Below are 17,041 nucleotides of genomic sequence, written 5' to 3' on the forward strand. Positions count from 1 at the left end.
TGTGCTTAGGTTCCTCAGCCTGGTTGCTGTTTGGGGAAATAAACCAGACTTTCAGAAGATTATGTCCTCTCCACGTCACTTCTGATAATTAAGTATAAAACAGGTAAATATATTCTATTCTATAACATTAACATTAAGATATTTAAACATTTTACAAGTTCTCAGTATATGTGTACATATTTATATAATTATTTAAGAAAATACTCTATACTAATATACATTCTTAAGAGTGAACACAAAATGAGATTCATGTACTCTAAGAACTAGGATTATAGTGAAGGTGAGTAAACACAAAGAGCTTTTACATCACTGGTTTTTTAATTCAAATTTCAAAATTAAATGCAAAATATCACTTCAATACACTAAAACTAACCAATTAGTTGACGTGTTTAAGTGACCAATTAGTCATACCTTTCCTGAGAAAGTCCAACCAGACTAAATCCATCCACAATGAGGAGTTGGTCATGGGCACCTAGTTGTCCAACCTGAACCACCAGAAGTATGCAGGTGTAGGGAGAAAAGAAAAAAGGCAGCATCAACGCACAGCAGCATTCCTCATAGCACACAGTCAGTGCACAGCAGCATTCCTCACACTACACAGTCAGTGCACAGCAGCATTCCTCACACCACACAGTCAGTGAACAGCAGCATTCCTCACAGCACACAGTCAGTGCACAGCAGCATTCCTCACACCACACAGTCAGTGCACAGCAGCATTCCTCACACCACACAGTCAGTGAACAGCAGCATTCCTCACAGCACACAGTCAGTGCACAGCAGCATTCCTCACACTACACAGTCAGTGCACAGCAGCATTCCTCACACCACACAGTCAGTGAACAGCAGCATTCCTCACAGCACACAGTCAGTGCACAGCAGCATTCCTCACACTACACAGTCAGTGCACAGCAGCATTCCTCACACCACACAGTCAGTGAACAGCAGCATTCCTCACAGCACACAGTCAGTGAACAGCAGCATTCCTCACACTACACAGTCAGTGCACAGCAGCATTCCTCACACCACACAGTCAGTGAACAGCAGCATTCCTCACACCACACAGTCAGTGAACAGCAGCATTCCTCACACCACACAGTCAGTGCACAGCAGCATTCCTCACACCACACAGTCAGTGCACAGCAGCATTCCTCACAGCACATAGTCAGTGCACAGCAGCATTCCTCACAGCATTCAGTCAGTGCACAGCAGCATTCTCACACCACACAGTCAGTGCACAGCAGCATTCCTCTCATCACACAGTCAGTGCACAGCAGCATTCCTCACAGCACACAGTCAGTGCACAGCAGCATTCTCACACCACACAGTCAGTGCACAGCAGCATTCCTCACACCACACAGTCAGTGCACAGCAGCATTCCTCACATCACACAGTCAGTGCATAGCAGCATTCTCACACCACACAGTCAGTGCACAGCAGCATTCCTCACACCACACAGTCAGTGCACAGCAGAGTTCTTCACACCATATTCAATGAACTGCAGTGTTCTTCACACCACACAGCATCCACAGCCATGAGCATCTGCACACTTTTTCACAAAGCTCGAGTGCAGAATGCCCTTCACTGATTCCTTTAAAACAAATACTGGCCCCATCTGCAACACCGCATTGGACCAGGACTTAACATAGATTTCCAGTCTATAATGGCCAGCACCCTATGCAAAAACAAGGTCAGAACAGCACAATGAAATCACACAGCAGGAAATGAGCAAAATCCTACCCACATATACCCTGGAAGCTTGACTAGTTGGGAAAGTTTCTATTTCATTGTTCCAAACTTGTAAGACAAATACTCCTGTAAAAATGGATATTGGGTCAGAAAATGTCTGTAGACTTGGAATACTCAAAATGATTATTTATAAAGTCTAAAACAGCTGCAAATCTAAAGGAATGAGAAACACCTCAAGTGACCAGCCCTTACCCACATCAGGACAGATAACCAGCTTGGTACTAAAAAATCCAGCATCTGCCTTCTCTTTCTTCTATTTAAACATAAGGTTTAAATTTCACAACAATAAATTAACTTCTTGGAGGAAGCAGTTAACAGCACTTTGTAAGGAAATATTATCCAGAAAGTGTTCTACTGGAATTCATAAACTGAACAGTCAAATGCACTTACAATAGCATTCTATGGAAAGCTAATGAAATGTTTGAGAAAAAACTTAGGTATGGTATATAATTTCAGGATCATCAATATTCTGCTTAGAGATCATAATATAACAACAAAAGAACTTTGAATCACATAGGGAAATATTATACAATGCAGTCATGTGCATGAAGCCTTACCCGGACATTACTGGATTTAGCACAACATTATGTGTATACTTTTGTACTAACAATAAAAATAACTTACCTTAATAACTGTGAGATAGTATATCATATAATAATGTATCATAAAAAGTGACTTCAGGAAATGAAGAAAAATTTCTAAAGAAGTAATCAAGAAGATGTTATTTTATATGCACACCATCTGTATTTCCACCCTGTAGTTAACATTTTAGTTTACCTTTTTCATTGGTGAGACTGGTCCATTTTCTCCCCTGCAGTAGGGAGTAGGGACAAGGCAGCAGTCATCAAGTATGCAGTGTGTTACTGTTTCATAGGCACACAACCTGTGTTTTATTTACATATAGATATATGGATGTATATAATAAAATTATGAATAAAATAATAAATTACATTGTATATAAGTATATAAATAGAAATTATATATTATAAAAGAGAACTGTCTTATACAGGGTTCTTTAGAGTCACAGAACTTATGGGTAATCTCTGTACAGAGAGACAATTGGTTGATGACTTGCAGTCTGTAGTCCAACTCCCCAACCATGATCAGCAGCAGGTATGAATGGGAGTCCAAGGATCTAGCAGTGGCTCAGTCCCACAAGGCAGGCAGACAGGCAGGTGAAAAAGAGAGACTCTTCCTTCTTCCAATGTCCTCATGTAAATCCCCAGCAGAAGGTGTGTCCCAGGTTAAAGGTGCATACAACCACAGCTGGATCTGGGACTTGCTTTGTCCCAGGTGACCTTGAACTCAGAGACCTCCTTGCCTTAAGCTCCTGAGATTCCTAGCCACTTTGCCTCATGATCTCCATGCCAAGATGCAGTTCAGAAACTTGTATCTCCCAGCCTCAACATCAGGATCAAAGGTGAGCTTTACAATTCTTGGTATACAATTCCACATATAGTCAAGTTCACAACCAGGAATAGCCACTATGAGTATATATGATGTGTCATTATACATGCACAGTATATATATATATATATATATATATATATATATATATATATATATATATATATATATATACATATATATATATGTATATATATATATATATATATATATACATATAAATTTGAAAACACCACAACATTTTATTAGTATATGTTAACCGAGTAAAGTGACAGATGTGGCATTTGTCTGCACATCATGCATGGGTGGGAGAAGAAATTATAAGCCCTTGCATCAAATGGGGAGATGCAGTTAACAGCAGCTGATAGAAATTCATTCTTCCTTGGGGGAAGGCCATTGGTACGACTCTCAGTGAACAGCTTTACACAGAGTATACAAGCCTGACTAGTTCTAATAGGGCTTAATGAGATACAAAAAATGTGTTTATGTGTATTTCTGTACACACACACACACACACACACACACACACACACACACACACACAGAGGGGTGGTTTAGTGGTGCTGACTTTTAACCCAGGATCTGATTCAGGTGGACCTCTGTGAGTTCTAGACTAATCTGATTTACACAGCCAGTCCCAGAGCAACCAGGGCAATAGAGTCAATAGGGGGATTCTGAGAGGAATCTTTTAGAATTTTGAGGAGAGAAGTTAGGGTTGATAAGACCATATTTTACTGTATACATGTATGGAAATTTAAATAAGTGAGAAAATACATGAAGTAACTGAGAGGAAAAAAAGTACACTCAATAATGGCAACTTTTTGAACTGACTTTTGTCCATTTACTTGGCAAAGCAGAAATAAATATGCCTTTAACTGATTTTATCTATGGCAATGACACTTTCCTTGAATCAAAACAGTTAACATAGATGATTGGAAATGACCTTGAAATCACAGTTACCCTCAGCATCCATGGGCTAGATTGAAAATTGTTAGTTCTGATTAAAAAACTGGAAGATATTTCATAACTTTGTATTATCAACTGCGGATTATTTAATAGATCTATAGAATTCCACACCTCAGCTGTTAAATCATTCAATTCTCCCAGTAAACATCCATGATACAATAAGGATGCCCTAATCTCTTTGAACAGGTGCTCTGGTGCAGACTCTGCCTGAGACAGCCCAACAGCTGCATCCTCTCTTGTCTCCTTCTAGAGAGCTTCATGACTCTGCTGAACAGGATATAAGGTTGGGTATTTGTTTGGATTTTACTTGGGATTTTTGACTTTAGCCTTTTCCCTGATACCTTTTCCTTAATTTGTATTCTATTTTTTTTAATTTTTACTTTAGTTTATTTCAAGCACATTTTGTTACATGTAATTTTAAAATAACCCCGCACTAAGTCTGGCTAAACACAGGCATCAGAGTTTCACGCAGCCCCCATGGCTACTCCTATGCATCTGTGTTACCCTGTATCCTGAGGCTCAATTGCTAAGCTAATTGTGAACCAGTTTAACATAAAATACCTTGACTACTCAAGATGAAATTGCTCTTTGTTTGAGCATGTGAAAAGATAGTCTTTTTATGAGCCAAATTTAATAATAACCAATCATAAGTCTTTGCTCATGCCTTGTGAAGGATAGCATAAGGAATCTTTACCTTTCTTGTTTGGTTCTCTAGAATTTTCTAGTTCTTCAGGGTGGCTCCCTCTGCCCTTTCTGACCCAGAGAACTCTGGACGGAGTCCAGGGCCTAATTACTTTTCCTATAAGCAGAAACATAAGGTCTTTCTCCCAAACTAGCCTGTCCTTTAGCCAGTAACCAGAAAGATTTTTAGCTTGACATCTTTCCCAGAAAAATAGTAAAATAACCAGAAAATTCAAAATCACACACATTTTGAAAATTAAATTCTCAAACAAAGGAACTAAACCAAACAAGCACAATAGAAACCTTTCTTTCCGGCCTTTTCTGATCTGCCAGGCCAGGATATTGAACCCACTTTTGAGAGAACAGGAGCATCCTGTGAGACACTGAGACTTTCCTAGAGGATTTTATCCTCATCCAATCTCTGTTGTCTGCTTTGCAGGTTGTAGTTTTTCTGTTAGCTCAGCTTCTCCCTGCACAGCAGGAGCTCCCAGTAATCTGGGCTCATTTTCCCTGAGTTAGCTCTGAACCTCAGGAGGAATTCCCCAGGTGACTGAGGCCAAAATTGTGTCCTCTTCTATCCAATTAAACCAAATTAGCAACAACTAAACCAAACTTTATTAAAAGCAGGCACCCTTTACTTTCCCTCTCTGCCTGGAGCCATTCATTATACTGATTCTTTTTACAGGAGGAGAACTCAGAGCCTTATTTGGGTTTGTCTATCCCTGTGTTTAAGATCCCCATGTGCTGGAGTCCCTTGACTCATCTCTGCTCATTCAGGAATCTAATTCTCTCATCCCTAGGACAAGAATCTTAACTCCCTAGTGGATTGTTGACTACCACACTCAACGTCATCTATTGCATGTAGTTTTAAATTAAACCCATGCTAATTCATCCTATGCTCTGGTATCAGTGGTTAGGTTCACCCTACATGGCTAGTTCTATGCAGCCATCTTGTCTTGGTTCCTGCTGTTAGTTTGCTACTTTAACCAAATGAAGTTCCTGGAGTGCTGTTGCAATTCTCAACCCATCCACACCCTCTGGCTGGCCTGCAGAAGGCTGGGTAATGTTCCTCTCACAGGACTTGCCTTAGTCATTTGAAATAAAAACACCAGAGGTTTATACAAGCCAGATTTACAGGGGTAAATCTCCAAACCCAAAAGGCCCATGCAAAGAACAGAAAACTCAATAATATAATGACAAACTGAGTGATTAGATTGGGCGAATACACCTCTATGCTACTCTATTGCCCATTTATGAAATCTCTAGCTACTTGTGGCTCCACAAGGCCACAGGGGTCTGCTCCATTTTCAACCTCTTCCTCCTCCATCTACTTCTTGCCCACATCCTCCATCTCTATTCTTCTTTCTCTTCCTTTTCCAATGCATTCTGCTCTACCTTTTCCTTCCACTGTCCAATCACAGGCTGTAACCTTGATTTGGCTAATTACTATTTCACCTTACATCATCTGAATATGTGATCTATTGCACTACAGGTCCACCCTCTTGAGAAATCAAAAAATACAAAGAGCAATCCACAAGGCATTTTGCTCATTTTGAGTTAACACATATATTGATTTTAGCTTCTGATTCACTACATCATGCTCAGGTACTAATTGGTTCTATTTACACCTTTCACAATTTTTGTTATTCAATGTACTGTGAAGGGTGAATTTTTATTGTTTCACTTCTGCAAAGAGACAGAGTTTAGCATTGGAGACTCCCTACGGCATGACTGGAAGGGAGGCCTTAACACCCATGTGTCCTTCTAGGTAAAAGCTCTTTCATAGGATGCCTCCCTGAGTCCCAGGATGTATGGAGGGCTCTGTGCCCTATCCAGGGTTGACCTCAATATATTAACTGGAGCAGAGGCGTCTCTCTGATAGAACACCCTCCTGCAAGATGTCTATGATGGTTTGTATATGCTTAGCTCAGGAGTGGCAATATTAGGAGGCGTGGTCTTGTTAAAGTAGGTGTGTCACATTGGTCATGGGCTTTAAGACCCTTTCCCTATCCACATGCAAGCCAATCTTCCCCAAGCAGCCTTCAGATGAACATGTAGACCTCTCACTTACTCTGGCACCATGACTGCCTGGATGCTGCCATGCTCCCAGCTTGATGATACTGGACTGAGTCTCTGAACCTGCAATCCTGTGTTCATTAATGTTGTCCTTATAAGAACTGCATTGGTAATGGTGTGTCTCAACAGTAAACCCCTAACTGAGACAATGTCCTTGTTCCCTGCTCCAGCTTCCTGGCTATAGAAGCTTCACACATGAGTGGCATTCTCTTGGGATATGGGCCTAATAGGCTCTAGGCTGTCTGCTTGATCTGAGAGTGCTAGGACATCCTGCTCCTAAGGGCATTGTTACTGTTCCCATGCAATACTGTAAATAGCATCAGCAGGCTCCTGCTTTGTTACCCCCCTGAACACAATTCTGCCTTCTCCAGGAGTGGATCCAACAGCTCTCAGAACCTCCTCAGGAACTATGTGTTTCCCAAGGATTACCTGGACTCGCTTACACACCCCTATCCTGTTTTCTGAAAACTTTTCAAAGCCCATTCATCTGAGACTGGTGAGTTCAGGACAGTAGTCCCAAGTGTCTTGTCCTACCCTGACAGTTCACTCTCATGAGGCATCACCTGCCCTTGACAGAGGATTTTCCCAAGGGGCATGGGATGTGCAGGAGAATTGTGTGTGCTGACTCCTGTCAGATCCGCACAAGATGGCATCAAGGCACAATTTGCTCTTGATTTTGGAACTCATGGTCCTGTCACTGTCTTGTTGGTGTTTAGGTCCCTGTCAGTCCCTAATTGAGTTTTAGCATGGGAACCCAGGGCAGTTGTCTACAAAGATATTCCTAGTATGGACCACATCTTCACCGTGCCATACGTAAAGCACTACAAAACACCAGGCAGGCAGAGAACCCTCAGGGGCTGGAACTGGCATGTTCAAACACTCTGACTTGACCTTGGCCAGCACAGATTCAGAGAACATCTTCTATGTAGGAAGATCTCCTTCCTCCTCTCAGAGTTTAGGACATCTAGAGGTAGGCTAAGGTGCTGGCACACATGTGAGCAGAGGCAGCACTCTGGGCTTGTTCAGTGTCAAAGCCCGCCTGCCACCCCTGTATCACAGTCACAGCAGCCCATCTCATGAGAATTCTAGGGGTGCTGATATCCTGGATGAATAATCCATGTTCTGCTGCTAGTTTCTTTGCTTCCACATGGACAAATGAGAGAAGGGATTGATTTAGTGTAGGTGAGGAAGCCCTGCAAATATCTACTTGGTGTTACCAAAGACAGCGGTTTCTGACTGGCAAGATCTTTGCATTAATTTTGAAAAATGCCACCTAGGAAAAGTTAGTAGGTACTCTCAGGAAGGTGCAGCATGGCGGGTACAATGGGACAGGATCCCTGAGGCTGGTGCAGAGGGACAGGGTCGTTGGGGCAGGTAAAACTGAGTAGGAACCCTGGGCCAGGTACAACAGGCCAGGGACCCTGGTTCAGATACAACAGAGCAGGGATCCTGGGTGAGATGCAATGGGGCAGGAGTTCTGGGGTAGGGATCTTGTAGTAGTGGCCCTGTGGCATGTGCAACTGGCAGGGAACCAGGGGCAGGTGCACTGTGACGTGCACCCAAGGTGGAATGTTCAGACAGGTGTGTGTTTGCTTCATGCAGCTGCTGTCTGAAGTAGAGAACACTGGCAACTGACCCCAGAGGGGATTTTGGGAAGTCCTTCCAAGAATGCCTCAGCTCCTAACTGAGAAGCTATACATTCCACAGATGGGCCTTTATTGAGATGAGCAGATTCTAAGGGGGCTCCCTTCAATGAACAGCCAAAGAAAGCAGAAATGAACAAGCAATTGCAGCAGCCATGTCCAATGTGTTTAGCTCAGAAAAGTAGGACTGGAAGAAACTGATTAAGTCAAATCACTTCTCTGTCTATCCATCCAACCATCCATCCATCCATACATCCATCCATCCATCCATCCATCCATTTCCCTGAGGGAAGTCAGATTTTATTTCTGAGAAGGTCAAAGCAGCGCTCCCTTGTGGTGACAATGAGGATTGCAGGCAGTGAGATAAGTGGGTATTGATTGATTGATTGATTGATTGATTGATTGATTGATTGCATGATCTGTGATAGACTGCCACTTGTAGCCAGTCCCCATCTGGATCGGCTGTACCACAAACCCAGTCTCAGTGTGACACAGAAGAGGCCTAACAGGAAAGTATGTCCTCTCTCTAAGGGACACTGTATGATAACATACTCTGGAGTGCAGGTCAGACAAGGCCTGTGTTTAGGAGACTTGTGGACAGATGAATATCTGTGAGTCTGGACTTAGACTCTGTGGAGGGCTCAGGTCACCTGACTGTCCTGAAGCTACCCACTGTGATTTATTTCCCTCCTACAGAGTCAGCCACCTGAGCAACTGCATTTCCTAGTTATCCCCTAATCCTCTTACACTGTGCAGAGTGTTCAATCTCAGGGAGGGCCTGGGAATCTGAGAGACACCAATGAGACCTCTGGGCCTGGCTGAATCAACCTGAGGCTACTCTGAGTGTCTTCATTTTGCTCACCCTCCAGAGACCTCAAAAGTCAGCAGTGAGCTTGCTGAGAGGTCAGGAACCTCCATATTGGCCCAAGAGCAACTGTCCTCTTTTACATGTTAATCCACAGAGCCTGTAATTCTGATTGGTGCAACAGTCTGGAAGAGTGAAAGATGTCACCTCCCAAAGACAAGTGCTGTGCTAGTGGACACTGAGGAACTTCAGGGATCAAACCCTTCCCCATTCTTCTCCACCCTCTCTTGTTCTTCCTTGAGATGTTTCCTGCGGATCTAAAAGATCCAGGCAATCCATGACATGGGTTTGAACATTTTCTCGACATTTTATTCATTGCCTGATAACTAAGACTAGGTAAAATTTATTTATTTATTCATTCATTCATTTGTTATACATACGTACAGGGTAGCTGTATTTAGAAAGACCAGAGAGGGCATCAGATGTCATTAGAGACATTTGTAAGCCTCCATGTGTTTGCTGGGATTTGAACTCAGGACCTCTGGAAGAGCATTCAGTGCTCTTAGCCACTTATCAATCTTTCCATTTTCCAGGCTAACTTTTTTACTTCCAATAATGTCTTCTTTATTCAGGTTACATCCTGATCCCAGTCACTCTCCCTCTTCCCTTCCCAGTCCCACCTTAAAATCCTTTCTATCATAATCCTCTCCCTTCTCTTTGGACAAGGGGATACTCCCTGGGTACCACACCACCCCGGGACATCTAGTCCCAGGTGGACCGAGCACATTCTGCCCCACGGATTTACAATCAGGCAGTCAGGGTATAGGGAAGGGTTCTCATGGCAGGCAAGAGAGACTGAGACAGTCCTGGATCTACTTGTCAGATGACCCACATGGAGACCAACTGCAGATAGCTACACCTGCCCCTGGGGTTGGTTGCACAGGCTCTAGCATACTCCATGGTCCAAGGTATCTGACAGTAGGGGACTTCTTGTAGTGTTTTAACCCAACCAGTTTGCTTGGCACTCTCCTCCACTCTTCCACAAGACTTCCCAAGCTCCATCTGAGGACTGGCTGTGGCTTTCAGCTGCTGAGTGAAGCCTCTGGAGACAGGTGTGCTACTTTTCTGTCTGCAAGTAAATCAGAAAGAATATCAGAAATAGCGTCAGAGGTTGTGTCTGTCACATGAGATGGATCTCACTTTTGGGCAGTCATTGATTGGTTGTTCCCTCAATATCTGCCTTACCTTTATCCCTGCACACTTATTGGCAAAACAGATTTTGAGTTGAAGGTGTTGTGAGTGCATTGATGTCCTCTTCCTCTTCTAGAAGTTCTTTCTTGCTACAGGAGGTGGCCATTTCCATCTTCTGCTCCGGTAGGAGTCTAAGCTAGAGTCACCCCCATAGACTCCCCCTATCCTCTCCCTTACCAGGCATCCAGCAAGTCACCAGAGATCCCTGGACACTCCTGCCCAGACAATTTGTAAACTCACTCCTAGCCCTCTTCCAAACCCCTCTCCCTAGACCTGACCAGCATTTCCATCTCCTTTCCTGCCTCTTCTCTTACCCTGTTCCATCACTTCATCCTTCTTAGACTATTTTGTTTCTCCTTCTTGTGAGATCCACACCTCCTTACTTAGGCCCTCCTTCTTCCTTCATGCCTATCAACCTGTTATCCTGCACTTTATGGTTAATGTACACTTATAAATGACATACATTTTTCTGTGGTTCTGGGTTACCTCACTCAGGATAACATTCTCAAGTTCATCCATTTGCCTACAAAATTCATAATGTATTTATTCTTAATAGCTGACGAGTATTCCATTGTGTAGATATACAATATTTCCTGTATCCATTCTTCAGTAGGGGGACATACAGGTTGTTTTCAGTTCTTGGACATTACAGATAAAACCACTATTAACATAGTTCATCAAGTGTCCTTGTGGGATGGTGGGTCACCATTTGATTATATGTCCCAGGGTTGTTTTGCTAAGTCCAGATGTAAACTGATTCCCAGTTTTCTGAGAAACTGCCAATATGATTTCGAAAATGGATGTACAAGTTTTCAATCCAAGCAGCAATGGAGGAGTGTTCCCACTATTCCACATCCTCATCAGCATGTGCTGGATGTCACTTTAGATTTTTATTTCATCCATACTGATGCACATAAGTTGGAATCCCAGGGTGCTGTTGATTTGGATATACCTGATGACCAAGTATGGTGACCAGTTCTTTAAGTGGCTCTTGGCCCTTCAAAGTTCTGCTGATGAATTTATCTCTGCACCACATTATTAGATTAGGATATTTGGTTTCTTGTAGTTTCACTTGTTATTTATGTAATTTGAATATTAGCCTTTTGGGCACTATAGGGTTGGTGAAGATCCTCTTCCAACCTGTATGCAGACATTTCTATTAAGTGTTTTGTTTTACTTACAGAAGCTTTTCAGTTTCATCAAGTTTCATTTATTAATTGTTGATCTCAATATGTGAGCACCATTGGTGTTCTGTTCTCTGCAGCGTGGAAGGTTTTCCTGGTTTGGCCGGTGTGGTCAAAGAAGAGAAGGAAGCAGGTTCAGGGAATGAGAGTGCATCTGTCGCTCTTTCCTCTCCTGCTCCCCATGCTTCCTCTCTACTTCCTTGTCCAGGCAGGCCTTCTATATCTCAGACCACCACTGCTGCTCCTCACTCTTTTTTTGCTAGCCAGCAGCCACGTGAGCAGACTGGGATCCTGCCTCGTTTGCAGAAGGAGGGGGGAGTGGCTAATCCACTGAAATGCCACCAAAATCTGGTGTAATGGACATGTGGTGGAGGAGGTAGTGGAGGGAGGTCTGTTCATGTGGGCTGGGAGACAGTCACAGGGGTGGACAGCACCTCTGCTGGGGTTTCCCAATGGCCAAGACCACTCTTGGTCAGAGTGGAAGCAGGGGTAACTGACTTGGAGGAAGGGTTCAGTTGCTCCTGGCTGGATGTCATATATTCCACGGAGGAGCTCTGGATCCACATATCACTGTCACACTAGAGACCCTTGCCAGCCTCTACTCAATGGAGCTCAAGTAGGTAAAACTCTTCCTGAAGTTCTTCCTTGGAAGTGGTAAGAGGCTGAGAAAAGAAAAGAGGAAGCTCTACTACTTCAGGGACTCACCAGAGATGTTAGCAAAATTTCATGCATGTTTCTTCCTCACAGAGGAGGTAACAAAAACTGGGGAATGGGTGAATAACCAGACCTGACACTGCTTTATGGCTCACCCGCCAAGTAGCCATCTGTTCCTGTGTCTATGAAGGAACAAAAAGATTTTTCTATACACTGATGCATGCTGTTTGTGGCACTGTCACTCCTGCAATTTAGCTCCTAACCAGGTCTAGGTTGAGGGGTCTGTTCTTGTGAAATGTAAAGAAATAAACAATCAGATGCTTAAACCTGCATAAAAGGCGTACTTTTTCCTCAGGTATCTGTTTTACAATCTTTTAAAAAGCATTCAAGGGGGTTGAAACCCCGAAAGGAGCTTTGCCATTTCAGGAAAGGGCGATGGAGGGAAGATTTGTATGGTGGGTTACTGGGAAGACAGGAAGAGCTAATATTGGATTATAAAGGAAATAAATGGTTGTCTAAGAAGCATGTATTTTAAATGCCGTGCTAAAAACTATAATTTTGACCCTATGCTTTTAATAAAAAACATTTCACATTTTCTTATTTACTCACTTACACTAATTCTCATTTTCCCAGATTCATTAATTTAGTATTAATTTACTTGAGTAGCGTAATAAAAATAAAACTTTAGTGAACAATATTCAGGAATGATAGTTAATGTAATTTGTTGTGAACTTTCTCAAACAAGTCAGATATTTCACAAGTAAGAAAGTGTTCCAGCTCATCTCAGACCTCAGTGCAGAGGTCTCCAGTGGAGACAGATGTTAGCTGCTGTTGTAGTGGTATATGCACACTTCTCTCCAGGAATAGGAGGCTGATCTATTAGAAATAGTGTTAAAAACCAAGTGTCACATTAAATGACAAGTAAACATAACATTCCTTTAAATGCAGGAGCCATGGCATACCCATCATACACTGAGGGCAGGATGTTTAGCACTGAGTCAGAGACAAAGATGTATCAGAAGTCGGCTTCACGCACCCTACAAGTCTCCTGACACCACAGCCCAGGAGAAGGACTTTCTCCAGGACCAGATGAGATCTGTGCTAGAGACATGAGAGTAAATACGTGAAGCCTTTTGGAGGTTGAAGCCTTTTGGATTTGGGGTCTCTATTCAGTATACTCCATCCTCACTACTTTGTTAGCCACTCTTTTAAGTGTAAAAATGATCTCCACTAACTTGGAAACCTGACACTTTTTTGAAGAGACATTTACAGTGCATTTTGATCTATAAGGTCAAGGGTTTTCCAAATAAAATCCTAATTTTGGACTAATTCGAGACCTCTATGAAAACAACAATGATCAAAGTACAATGTGCCTCGCTGGCTTCTGGTTCACAAGGTGACTTAGAGAATGCCTCCTCTTGTCACATTGGGGCTGAAAAGGTGATCTACTCTGTTTTTCATCAGCCTGTCTTTACCAGGCAGTTTCGTTGGGTCACTGTGCTCTGTCCAAGGCTTTTGAGGACTCTCTGGGGAGCCGTTTTGAGCTGAATTATTATAGAGCTCAAAACCTTTACTCTTCCACCTATCGATGATGGACAATGCCATCCTCTGCTACACATGTGCCTGGAGCCATGGATCCCTCCATGTGTACTCATTAGTTGATAGTTTGCTACCTGGTAGTTCTGGTGGGTTGTGGTTGGTTGATATTGTTTTTCTTCCTGTGGGGTGCAAACCCCTTCAAAACCTTCAGTCCTTTCTCTAACTCCTCCATTGGGGTCCCCATATTCAGTGCAATGGTTAGCTGCAAGCATCTTCATGCCAGAGCACTGAGATACGAATGGGTGGGTGGGAGCGGGAGCATCCACATAGAAGCAGGGGCAGGGGGTTGGGAGAGCATGGGAAGGGGATAACGTTTGAAATGTGAATACATAAAATATCCAAGAAAAATAAAACTCATAAAAACTTCACTCTGTGCTCTGGGTTTACCTGAGCCAGAACGATCTGAAACTGAAACCAAAGCCAATTCATTCATTCTCTCTCCCTCGTTCTTTCTAAGATGAAGAGCTTCAAAGGATGCATCTATAATTCTTATTTTAATAACTGCTCTTGGTATAATAGGGTGATCTTATATATACATTTTTGACTAGCCTAAAAATGGAAAAACGAGCAAGCAATCAGAATAAAACAGAGCCCAGGGTCTCACTATATATTTGAGCTGGTCTGGAATTCACTACACAGGCGAGGGGACGGGAAACTAACAGTAATGTGCCTCTTTATGCATTCTTAGAGCTGGCATTAAATGCACATGCCACCACAAATAGCTTTATATGAACATTTTCACAAGCTTTTACATATATTGTGTCTAGAAAAACATTTGATTTACTTAGTATCTAGGGGGGAAACTGACCTTTTTTATTTTCTCAACACCTGACTTGTAATTTGTAAATAACAAAGTAAACTTTTTTAGAGGAATTTTTAAAAAGCACTCAACTTCTCTTCTCTCACTCGATAACACACATATTATTATCCATCAGAATGACAGCATCACATGGTGCTGTCACCTGGTGTGATTATCCACACCTGTTCACAGTTTAGTCTTCCTGTCTGCTCACCTGGGACTCATTCATTACCCACGTCCCTCTTTGAGTTTGTAAATGGTGTTCTGCTTTAACATGTCAACACACGGTGTAGCCAGGATTCTTTCCTGTTCTACGCTTTAGTAAACAGGATTCTAGGCTGTCAGATACTGATACTGTTGTTGATACTTCAGCTACAAAGGTCAGGGCTAGGGTGTGCAGGGTCCACAGCTGAGTCAGGGTCAGAAGAGAGTTCACAATACTGCACTTAACAGACTGTGAATATATCTAGGAAACCGTACCATCAGATCTGATCTGGATCATGATCCAGAAGTATTTCTCAGCATCATGCACTCAGTCTCAACTAATTTCTTCCTTGAAGAGCTGAGCAAGAGCTGTGGTAGGAGCTACTCCATGGGAATTTTAGGGCCTCTCTTTATAAATATAATTTATGTGTATGAGTGTTTGCCCAGCATGTGTGCACATGAATGCTTGACTGGTGTCCAAAGAACTTAGAAGAAGGCTTCAAATCTCCTGAAATTAGAGTTTCGGGCAGTTTTGGGCTAACACTGGTGTTGTAAAATACTGAATCATCTTTCCAGCCCCAGATATTGATAACTTTTAGGAGGAGCCATATCTCAATACAGGATTACTATATGTTGGCTAACCTGGCTTGAGTCACTAGCTCTTACCTCTCTCCACCATGGAGGACAATGGCTGGGTAAGAAAGGTGGACACGCAGTGAGAGAGGATGCCTTGATGTGCAACTTCCAGGGTAACCATGGAAATGGTTGTAGTCATGAGTTCAGCTGCCTTAGGTAGAAAATATGAGGAAACAGCGCTCACTGTCATAGAGGAGTCTATGTTCAGAATACTTCTGCTTAGGTTCCTCAGCCTGGTTGCTGTTTGGGGAAATAAACCAGGCTTTCAGAAAATTATGTCCTCTCCACATCACTTAAGATAATTAAGTATAAAACAGGTAAATATATTCTATTCTATAACAGTAACATTAAGATATTTAAACATTTTACAAGTTCTCAGTATATGTGTACATATTTATATAATTATTTAAGAAAATACTCTATACTAATATTCAGTCTTATGAGTGAACACAAAATGAGATTCATGTGGTCTAAGAACTAGGATTATAGTGAAGGTGAGTAAACACAAAGAGCTTTTACATCACTGGTTTTTGAATTCAAATTTCAAAATTAAATGCAAAATATCACTTCAATACACTAAAACTAACCAATTAGTCGACGTGTTTAAGTGACCAATTAGTCATACGTTTCCTGAGAAAGTCCAACCAGACTAAATCCATCCACAATGAGGAGTTGGTCATGGGCACCTAGTTGTCCATCCTGAGCCACCAGAAGTATGCAGGTGTAGGGAGAAAAGAAAAAAGACAGCATCAATGCACAGCAGCATTCCTCACAGCACACAGTCATTGCACAGCAGCATTCCTCACAGCACACAGTCAGTGCACATCAGAATTCCTCACAGCACACAGTCAGTGCACAGCAGCAATCCTCACACCACACAGTCAGTGCACAGCAGCATTCCTCACACCACACAGTCAGTGCACAGCAGCATTCCTCACAGCATTCAGTCAGTGCACAGCAGCATTCCTCACAGCACATAGTCAGTGCACAGCAGCATTCCTCACACCACACAGTCAGTGCACAGCAGCATTCCTCACACCACACAGTCAGTGCACAGCAGCATTCCTCACACCACACAGTCAGTGCACAGCTCATTCCTCACACCACACAGTCAGTGCACAGCAGCATTCCTCACACCACACAGTCAGTGCACAGCAGCATTCCTCACACCACACAGTCAGTGCACAGCAGCATTCCTTACACCACACAGTCAGTGCACAGCAGCATTCCTCACACCACACAGTCAGTGCACAGCAGCATTCCTCACACAACACAGTCAGTGCACAGCAGCATTCCTCACACCATATTCAATGAACTGCAGTGTTCTTCACACCACACAGCATCCACAGCCATGAGCATCTGCACACTTTTTCACAAAGCTCGAGTGCAG

At 42.7% G+C, this 17,041-nt stretch overlaps 1 long non-coding RNA gene across 1 annotated transcript; it reads right to left on the bottom strand.

The window, feature by feature from the left end:
• Positions 1-11,096: 11,096 nt before the first annotated feature.
• Positions 11,097-16,350, bottom strand: LOC134485055 (uncharacterized). Its single transcript, XR_015646169.1, has 3 exons — positions 16,277-16,350; positions 15,682-15,891; positions 11,097-12,421 (listed from the first exon to the last, which is right to left on the bottom strand). It is a non-coding gene; the product is annotated as an uncharacterized LOC134485055 (long non-coding RNA).
• Positions 16,351-17,041: the final 691 nt, after the last annotated feature.

This window comes from Rattus norvegicus, chromosome 1 (assembly GCF_021556685.1).
Source record: "Rattus norvegicus strain SHRSP/BbbUtx chromosome 1, alternate assembly SHRSP_T2T, whole genome shotgun sequence".
Lineage (NCBI taxonomy): Eukaryota > Metazoa > Chordata > Mammalia > Rodentia > Muridae > Rattus > Rattus norvegicus.